This window comes from Ursus maritimus, unplaced genomic scaffold, assembly GCF_017311325.1.
Source record: "Ursus maritimus isolate PB19 unplaced genomic scaffold, ASM1731132v1 scaffold_3, whole genome shotgun sequence".
Taxonomy (NCBI): Eukaryota; Metazoa; Chordata; class Mammalia; order Carnivora; family Ursidae; genus Ursus; species Ursus maritimus.
This window is the reverse complement of record NW_024425563.1, coordinates 69,736,470-69,747,077: the sequence shown is the minus strand read 5'-3', so window position 1 is coordinate 69,747,077 and position 10,608 is coordinate 69,736,470. Positions and strand designations below refer to the sequence as shown.

The 10,608-nt window shown below is 41.7% G+C and overlaps 1 long non-coding RNA gene across 1 annotated transcript; it reads left to right on the top strand.

The window, feature by feature from the left end:
• Positions 1–908: 908 nt before the first annotated feature.
• On the top strand, positions 909–5,091 carry LOC103658714. The gene is made up of 2 exons (XR_567263.2): positions 909–1,689; positions 2,207–5,091. It is a non-coding gene; the product is annotated as an uncharacterized LOC103658714 (long non-coding RNA).
• The last annotated feature ends 5,517 nt before the right edge of the window (positions 5,092–10,608 follow it).

The window sequence follows — 10,608 nt, the reverse complement described above, 5'->3', positions numbered from 1 at the left end:
CCCTCTTACAACCACTAGTTCTCTGTGTTTATGAGTCTGTTTCTGTTTTGTTTGTTCATTTGATTTGTTTTGTTTTCTGGATTCCACGTGTGAGATCATATGATATTTTCTCATCCGACTTATTTCACTTTGCACTTACCCTCTAGATCCATCCATGTTGTCACAAATGGCAAGATTTTGTTCTTTTTATGGTTGAATAATACTCCATTGTATATATGTACCATCTCTTCTTTATCAATTCATCTATCAATGGACACTTAGGTTGCTTCCATATCTTGGCTATTGTAAATGCTGCAATAAACATAGGGGAGCACATATCTTTTTCTATTAGTGTTTTGATTCTTTGGGTAGATACTCAGAAGTGGAATTACTGGATCGTATGGTATTTCTATTTTTAAATTTTTGGAGAAACTCCACACTGTTTTCCACAGCGGCTGCGCAAATTTAAATTCCCATCAACAGTGCAAGAGGCTTCCCTTTTCTCCATTTCCTTGCCAACAGTTGTTATTTCTTGTCTCTCTGACAGTAGTCATTTCTGACTTGTGTGAGGTGATGTCTCATTGCATTTCCATAATGACTAGTGATGTTGAGCAGATCATCTGTTGGCCATCTGTATGTCTTCTTTGGAAAAATATCTATTCCGGTCCTCTGTGCATTTTCTTATTAGATTTTTTGGTGTTCATTTGTATGAATAGATAGATGGATGGATAGATGATAGATAGATAGATAGATAGATAGATAATAGATAGAATATACATATATATGGTATATATATATGATAGTAACTCCTTATTCAATATATCATTTGCAAATATCTTCTCCCATTCAGTAGGTCACCTTTTTGTTTTGTTGACAGTTTCCTTCTCTGTGCAAGAGCTTTTTAATTTGATGTAGTCCCAAATGTTTATTTTTGCTTTTGTTTCCCTTGCCTGAGGAGACAGATCCAAAAAGTATTGCTAAGACTGATGTTCAAGAGTTTATTGCCTATGTTTCCTTTTAGGAGTTTTATGGTTTCAGGTCTCACATTTAGGTATTTAATCCATTTTGAGTTTATTTTTGCGTATGGTGTAAGGGAGTGGTCCAGTTTCATTCTTCAGCATGTGGCTCTCTGGTTTTCCCAGCACCATTTGTTGAAGAGTCTGTCCTTTTCCATTGAAGACTCTTGCCTTCTTTATTGAAGAGTAATTGACCATATAGTTGTGGGTGTATTTCTGGGCTTTCTGTTGTGTTCCATTGATCTATGTGTCTGTTTTTGTGCCAGTACCATACTGTTTTGATTAATCTAGCTTTGGAGTAGATCTTGAAATCTGGGATCGTGCTACCTCCAGTTTTGTTCCTCTTTCTCAAGACTGCTTTGGCTATTCAGCGTGTGCAGCACTATGCGTTTTGTATACAATCTAACCACTGGCTTTAGTTCCCTACCCTTATTTTTTTCCTTTCATCAGTTTTCCCCACCAATTTATCTTCTCTTCTTATATCGTGGGTATTTTTGTAAGCTACCTCAAATCTGATACGAAACCAGATGAATTAATCAGTTGGTAAGGAAATCTTCACAATGGGAGGGTGCTGAGATCCTGGAACCCTTGTGAGCAACCGGGAAAGGAACTGGTGGCAAGAAAAAGAGCCACACGCCTCCTGTGGCCCAGAGCAGCACTGATCCATGAGAAAGGACCATCGTGGCGAGGCTCTGTGAGTAGAAGTCCCACGGGAGGTGCTGTGAACCAGAAACTAGACCATGCATAAGTGAGGAGAGGAGGGCCAAGGACCCGGAGCCCCCCAGTCTCCAACTCTCCTGAACCAAGATGCAAGTTGAGGAAATAGGGAGAAACTGCTCTGTGTTGGGTTTCTGCTCCTGGTGAGACTTGAAATAGAAATAAGATGAATCTTACAAAAATAAGGAAAATTACACTTCTCACCCACGAGTTTGTGAACCAAATGTGAAACCCACTTTCCATAACAAAATGGGTTTTTGTGCCTGGCAGAGGGCCAGCAACAGTCAAGTTAGCTGTTCCTGAAATGCAGCCCAGACTCTGAGTGGGCTTCCCCACGTGGCCTCTCAGAGGCAAGTTTGCCCAGGGTCCCCCAATCCTCTCGCTCAGTGAAAAGGGGTGGATACCGTCTCCTAACTACGTGTATGACTTCGTTACAACCGGAATCCAGCCAAGAGAGCATCTCACAAATACTTTCTATCTGTATTATTCCACAGGAAGATTTTCCACAATAAAAGGAGTGGAGTTACTACGGTGACAGAAATATATCTCAGAGGCGAGCTGTGAGTGCTAATAAAGTTTACTTACAAATAATCCCAGGAGAATGTAATTCGCAGGCACCTTGCGGCGGAGTTTCCCGCAGCAAGCAAGGACGATCAGTACAACAAAAAATGCCGGCCTGAGGATAATTCAAAGCCATGTGTTAATTGCTTCCAGTGATTATAGCATATAAGATAGGTAGATAAATAGATAGAGACAGAGATATGTTATTATATGTTACCATCTGATACTAAGTAGAAAGTAAAAATCTATGCAGATGATAACCTTTGCTTCTTTTTTTTTTTAGCTTTTAAAATGAACTTTGCTCCTGCCATTCATAGAATTTTTAAAATTTTTATTTTGAAATAATTATAGATTGACAGGAAGTTGCAAAAAGACAGAGACTTCCCTTGTATCCTTCACTCAGTTTCCCTCGATGGTTACATCTTATATACATAGCATAATACCAACACTGTTAATTTGATGTTGGTACAATGTGTGTATGATGCTATGTCATAGAGCTATGACGCAAATCTGTGTAGATATGTGTAACCAGCACCACAATCAAGATTTGAAACTATCCCATCATTAAAACATCAACAAAGATCTCCCTCATGCCATCCCTTTACGATAGCACACACACACATACCCTAGCTCCTAGTAACCACTAATTTGCTTGTTTTCCATCTCTATAATTTTGTCATTTCCAGAATGTTATACCTTTACTTAATTTTTAATAAAGAACCTCAATCGATAGCTGGTAGAAAAATCACTTTTTATGAAATCCAAGAATACTTACAAGATTGCATAGGTGAACCAGGCATTCACGAGCACCCAAGCTTTTAAGCTCTTCCTGATTAAAAAAAAAATTAATATAGTTTTAAACAATAAATTGTTTGCTTTCTAACTAATGTAATATTTAAGTAGAAGTAAAACAGTCTCATGAGAAAGAAGTAAACCCTAAATGATTGACAATGACAAATGAGTGAAATAATGAAACCTAGAACTATACCTTGCTTCTTAAAATAGACTCATAAAAAGACAATCATGTAAGTCAAATTTGTATGAATGTAAATGTCCTGGTGACGTTTTTATTTTTAAAAAATACTGGGATCGCTATGTGTACAAAGCAAAAAAAAAAAAATCAACTTCTCATATATTTGTTTTGTAGAGATTTTCATAGGTTAGGTTTAAGCAGTGATGGGTCATAGTCCCCGAAATAATTTCTGCATTTAACAGCATTCCAAGTCTCCGAGGCTTCCATAATCTCACCTTTTTTCTTTGATCCACTTTTATCTGTGGAAATAGCTCAGGGAAAATAGAAAATTAAATAGTGCCCCAAATAAGAGTAAGAAAAAAGGTCTTGGCTTAGGAAGTTGAAACAAAACTGTAGAAATCTACCAACAACTCCGTCTAAGAGTTGCCTCAGAAACAACAAAGCTATAGAAATATCATACCCTATGGATAATTAAGACAAAACAGATAATGTTTAATGATCAGAATTAAGTCGAGTTGATTCGATAGGAATTAATGTGAACAACTTAGTATTTAATTTACATCACTAACAAAGACTTACCAGAAAATAAATATGCTGACGATTGCTCCAGTGACCACCAACTGAGCTGACAGGATCAGGAACACTTTGATAATGAAAGCTGAGGAGACAGAAACATTATTCTTATGAGACAATATTCAAAAGCAAAAAATAGAAATGTGATTACCTATTTTTGATACTTAACAAAACATTTCCTCTGATTTTTTGCGGATGGGAAAAGGAGCACTAGTCAAACTCAGCAGATGGAAAAACCACACAAATACAGCTCTGCAGACCTTGTGGAAACTATTCTGTTCGGATTGTTTACAGGTGTTTTATTGGAGATCTGAGGCTTTATCCATAGAAGCCCCAAAATCTAAAAGACACACAGGAAATTAATTCCTTATTCTGCATACCCCATCCTCCTTCAGACCAAAAGTGACCTGAAAGCCTCTGAATGTCGCAGGCCATCCTCAGGGGTCCGGCTCCACCGGCGGACGAAATGGGGCACAGGTGCAGAGACGGACGTGGGCTGTGGGCTGCCTGCAGGGCTTCCCGCCACTTCTCCCGCCAGCCTGCCTGCCTTTAGCAATTCCTTTCCGTTGGACTTGAGCAGAAGCGAGATAACACAAGGAATTATAAGTAAGACCCAGGAGGTCCCAGCGGCACGCCAGAGCCCAGTGCAGAGAATGCCAGCGTCTCTTTTCGCTTACTTCCTCCTGCGCAGCTTTTCCTGGAGCCCTCTAAATATGGTGCTGGGGATGATGACGGGGAGCTGTTTGGTAGTTTTGTCTCAATTTTAAAAGGAAAAAAAAGAATGCTGCTTAGAGATGACTGACAGGATTGTCAACTGTGTCCTTTGGCTGGGTGGTGTCGATGCATAGGAAGGGTGACAGCAAAGAAATGGGATTGAGCTATCTTAATCAAAATACCGGAGCATATGTGCCCAAATGTGGGCTGCCTACATTAAGATAGTCATGTAGTTAACATTTATTTCACATCTATTACATAGCAGAGATTTTGAGGGAATAAATATGAAATGTGGCCCAGCCTTGTAAGACTAGACTAGACATAAGACCACTAGAATAGAACTGATAGTCCAGAAATAATCCCTTACATTCATGGTCAACTGATTTTTAACACATGTGCTAGAACAATTCAAGGGAGAAAGAATAGTCTTTCCAACAAAAGGTGCTCGGACAACTGGACATATACATACAGAAGAATTTGGACCCTTTCCTCATGTCATACACAAAAACTATTGCTTTAAAATGGATCATAAATGTAAACATAAAAAACAAAACTCTTGGGGCGCCTGGGTGGTTCAGTCTGTTAAATGTCCGACTCTTGGTCTCAGCTCAGGTCATGATCTCAAGGTCTTGAGATCCAGCCCCACATCGGGGGCTCTGCGCTGAGTGGGGAGTCTGTGTCCCCTCTCCCTCTATCCTTCCCCCCTGCCCCGCACACTTTTTCTCTCTCTTTCTAAAATCAATAAACAAATAAATAAATAAATGAAAGAAACAAAACTCTTGAAAGAAAGCATAGATGTAAATCTTTGTGAGTAGAAATTAGGCAATGATTATTTTAGATATGACACCTAAAGCTCAAGCAAAGAAAGAAAAAAAACAGACAAATTGGATTTCGTCAAAAGTAAAAGCTTTGTGCTTCAAATGACACCATTAAGAAAGTGAAAGAAAACCCACAAACTGGGAGAAAATATTTGCAAATCATGTATCTGATATGGGACTTGTACCTAGAATGCACAAGGAACTCTTACAATTCAATAACAAGAAGATAAATAATTAAAAATGGGCAGAGCTTGTGTAGTCCCCCCCCCCACATTGACACTGGGCTGGGCCACATGGACTTGTGTTGGCCAATGAGACATTAGCATGCGTGAAGCAAGGAAAGGCTTGACAAACTGCTTACACAATGGGGCTTGTTTACCTGGTATATGTTTTCTTGGGACCCAACTCCCAAGTGATGAGAAACTCAAATCATAAAGAGAGAGCCAACAACCAACACCAACTTCCAGCCACGTCAGGAAGTCATAATGGCCACTTCAGCCTCAGCTGCCATCTGATTATAACCGCATTAGAACCCCCAGTCAAGACCAGCAGAAGAACTGCTCAACCAAACCCAGTCAACCCGCAGAAGCATGAGAGATAATAAAATGGTTGCTGTTTTTTAAAAAGTGGGCAAAGTATGTGTATAGATATTTCTTCAAAGAAAATATTCAAATGTCCAATTTGTGAAAAGATGCTCAACATCGTTAGTCATTAGGGAAATGCAAATCAAAACTACAATGAAATATCACTTCACATACACTAGAATGGCTATAATAAGAAAGAAAGACAATAAAAAGTGTTGACAAGGATGGGGAGAAATGGAACCCCTCATATATTGCTTGTGGGAATGTAAAACGGTACAGCCACTATGTTTAACATTTCTCAGAATATTAGCCCAGCAATTCCTAGGTATCTACTACCCAAAAGAAATGAAGACGTATGTCTACACAAAAACCCAAATATGAATATTTTTTTAAAAGATTTTATTTATTTATTTGGCAGAGAGAGAGAGACAGTGAGAGAAAGAACGCAAGCAGGGGGAGTGGGAGAGGGAGAAGCAGGCTCCTCACCAAGCAGGGAGCCCGATGCAGGGCTTGAACCCAGGACCCCGGTATCGTGACCTGAGCCGAAGGCAGACGCTTAATGACTGAGCCACCCAGGTGCCCCCCAAAATATGAATATTGATCACAGCATTATTCATAATAACCAAAAAGTGGAAACAGCCCAAATGTCTGTCAACTGAAGAATAAATAAACAAAATGTGTTCTAATGAGTCAATGGAATACTACATGAGCATGAGGAAGGAACGAAGTTCGGACACATACTACAACATGGGTGAACCTTGAAAACATTATGCTAAGTCTAAAAGAAGGCAATCACAAAAGATCACATATTGTATGATTCCATTGATATGAAATATCCAGAATACACCAATTCATAGAGACAGAAAGTAGGTTAGTGGTTGTCAGAGGCCAGCGGGGAGGATGGGATGGGGAGTGACCGCCAATGGGTATGGGTTTCTTTTTGTGGCGATGGTTGCAAAACTCTGTAAATATACTAAAAGTCATTGAATTGTACCCTTGAAAGGGGGTGAATTTTATGATAGGTAAATTGTATAAAGCTGCTTTAAACAGTGATAGCCCCCCAGCCCCATAGCTTTTCATCCGTTACCCTGCTATACTTTTCCTTTGTTTCCATAGGACTTTCATCTTTTTGCACACCATGTAATTTTTTTAAAGTGGGAGAGGGCCCAGCCTCTGCCCTCCATGAGAGACAGACGCAAATAACTAACTCTAATGGTGGTGAGGAGGCCTTAAACCTGATTTCCTCATGTGTTAAATGACACCACGATGCCTTCACCTGCAGGGTTGTTGTAAGGACTAAATGCGGACCTCTTCCTCTGGCACACACCCAGTGCTGAAGGACAGGCACCTGTGACAGAGGTGGTTCGTTGCCTGGTGACATCCATTCCCCCGGCTTCCTCACCACCCAACCCCAATCTGGTTAAAGAGGACAATGCGCCAACCAAAAAACTATAGATAGAGGTAGCCATGGGATCCTGGTAGGGTCGATGACATGCAAGTGCAAATTCCTAGGTGTAGTTTCTAGGAAAGCCTCTGAAAAGACGTCAGATTTGGCTTACTCTCGGGCATCTGTCCATGAATGGCCTCTCTCGGAGTTGTCAAGGCAGCAGACCAGGCCTGGCCTTGGCCTTTCCCTCCCTGGAAAGCTAGGGCTCCAAAAGGCATCTTTGCAGCCACAAGATGGGGGGTGAGGGCCACAGGGGGACAGCAATGCGGTTCAAAGCTCACAGTCCACCTCTAAGTTGTCCAGGCCCTAAGAAGGTCCGAGGATGACAAAGTGGTCATGCCTTGAACTGCATATCTCATGAAAGAAAGAAGACGTTTATTGACGCCACAGGTTTTTAGGTTTTTATTGCTCACAGCTGAATGTATTTCCCATGCAAAATTAATATCTAGGGGCATTGAATTAATATGCTTTAAAACTAAAACCAGTATCATAGCATCACCTTGTAGGGAGGTAAGAACGTTCTACAGTCAGTGAGTAATTCGTATTTCCTCAGGGAACCACACATTATTTACCATAATATGTTTATTATGAATTTCTGAATACCCTGGACAACTTAGGGGCCATCTACTACAGCAGCCCTACATCATGTTTCATGGTAAAGCATAACTGGGAAAAACTAAAGGCAAAGTTAAATATTCCAACAATCCACTCTGTGGAAACATTTTGAGAGAACACTTCCTTTTCTCTTCCAAAAAGTTAATTTTATGCTCACCTCTGCGGACCGATGCATCTGAGAATGGATTGGCTAAATTACTGCTGTCATTTGGGGTAGTTTCATCTGAAATTTGTACCACATAGGTATCTGCTCGCTCTCTGGTCTTTGAATGTGTACTCCTGCGAGTTTTTCGTGGCTCAGAAGGTGAAGTTGTGTAGGTCTGACCAGACTTGATCTGGGTGTTACTATCTGCTGCTTTCCGAACCAGATGCTGATGATCGCCAGAACTAAAGTCTATTGGTTCACTGACCTCCAAGTCCATTTTCCTGGAGGGGGAGAATTGTTATTCAAGTCCTTGTGCTCTTAACCACTACAATCTTAGCATCCTCATAACATTCAAATGATTTTTTTCTTTTTTTAATTAAAAACTTTTTTTTTTAAGATTTATTTATTTATTTGACAAAGAGAGAAACAGCCAGCAAGAGAGGGAACACAAGCAGGGGAGTGGGAGAGGAAGAAGCAGGCTCCCAGAGGAGGAGCCTGAAGTGGGGCTCAATCCCAGAACACCAGGATCACTCCCTGAGCCAAAAGCAGACGCTTAACGACTGAGCCACCCAGGCGCCCCAATTGAAAACTTAAAAAAATTTTTTTTTTTAGTAGGCTCTATGCCCAACATGGGGCTTGAACACACAACCCCTAGATCGGGAGTCACAGGCTGTACACATTGAGAGGGCCAGGTGTCCCTCAAAAGATGTTTTAATTTTAACTCCCTTAGCTCAGGACTTACCAAGCCAGTACTTAACAAATATTTATTGGATGAATGATGAATAAATACTTTTAAGATGAGGCCTATATAGTAAAATAACTTGCATTTTATAAAGAAATTAATATGTTTATAAATTCATCTGCAAGGAGTTTATAAGCTCCTCCTTATGTGCCAAGTGTGGAGCTGCCCTCGTTACCTCCACCCTCAAAATGCTTGTATTTTGGAAGAGAAGCTAATCACACAAGCAGTAATATAAAAGCCCAAATAGGCAGGGTCAGGAACAATGGACGATGATACGAGAGCCCCTAATAGCGTCTGGAGGCACATGCAGGAAGTAGAAGAGGTTGTCACAAGCTTCCAGAGAAAGGGAAGTTTAAGCCAAGGCCAGAAGATGAGTAGAGGGAAGAGGTGGGGAAAGGTTTTCCAAGGCAGCGGAGTCAGCCTGGACCACAGCTGGAAGAAGCAGAGAGGGCAGGTTCCAGAGCAGAGGGAGGTTAGACAGAGGGCTAGTTAGGGCAGGTCAGTGGGGGACCAGCAAGCAAATTCATCCTGGAGGCCATGGCCATGGAAGGCAGAATGAATTGCCCCCAAAGATGTCCACACCCTCATCTCTGCGACTTGTGAATGCTACCTTACATGGCAAAGGGAACATTGCCAATGTGATCGAGCTAAGGACTTGGAAGTGGGGATACGATCCTGGATTCTCTGGGTGGGCCCAATTGAGTCACAAGCATCCTCATGATCATACTTTTTTTTTTAAGATTTTTTTTTTTTATTTGACAGAGATAGAGACAGCCAGCGAGAGAGGGAACACAAGCAGGGGGAGTGGGAGAGGAAGAAGCAGGCTCATAGTGGAGGAGCCTGATGTGGGGCTCGATCCCATAACGCCGGGATCACGCCCTGAGCCTAAGGCAGACGCTTAGCCGCTGTGCCACCCAGGCGCCCCCCTCGTGATCATACTTATAACAGGGAGGCAGGAGGGCCAGAGTGACAAAATGGGAGGTGACAACAGGAGCAGAGGTCTGAGTGACAGAGTTGCTGTCTCTGATGATGGAGGAAGGGGCCATGAGCCAAGGAATGCAGGAGGCCTCTGGAAGCTGGGAAAGACAAGGCCATGTATTTGCCCCTAGCAACGCCAAAACCGAATGCTGGCACTTTGATTTTAGGCCGGTGAGACCGATTTGAGACTTCTGACTTGCAGAACTGTAAGAGACTAGCTGTGTGTTGCTTTAAGGCATTATATTTGTAGTGATTTGTTACAGCCATAGGTAACTAATACAATGGGGAAGTACTGAAGGTTCTCCAGCAGGAGACCATGGGGATCTGGCTAGAAAGACTGCACTCGGTGCAGTGGGAAAGAAGGGCCAGAATAAGCAAACGTGGAAGCAAAGAGACCAGAAATCCAGATCAGAGCTTGCAGTTTCTCTGCTTTGGAACAGAGCACAGTTCTTAGAAATCCAGTGCGAAATGAACCAAAAATGGCAAAGAAAAGTCCCCCATGAACCTCAGGGGGCATGACGACTCAGACAAGCCCCTGTTGCTGGCCTCCTGCCCCACAGGAGATTGCTGAGAGGGCCAGGGCATGGGCAAACGATAGACCAATCAGGAATGGAAGAAAAAGAAGGTGTGAATGCAACGCCACGCTCTTGGAGAGGCAGACTCCATTTTACAAACATGTCCTTCCCCTCAAATTAATCTCTGAAGTTTACAAAGTTCATTGGGATTTTTTTTTTCAGTACTTGGAA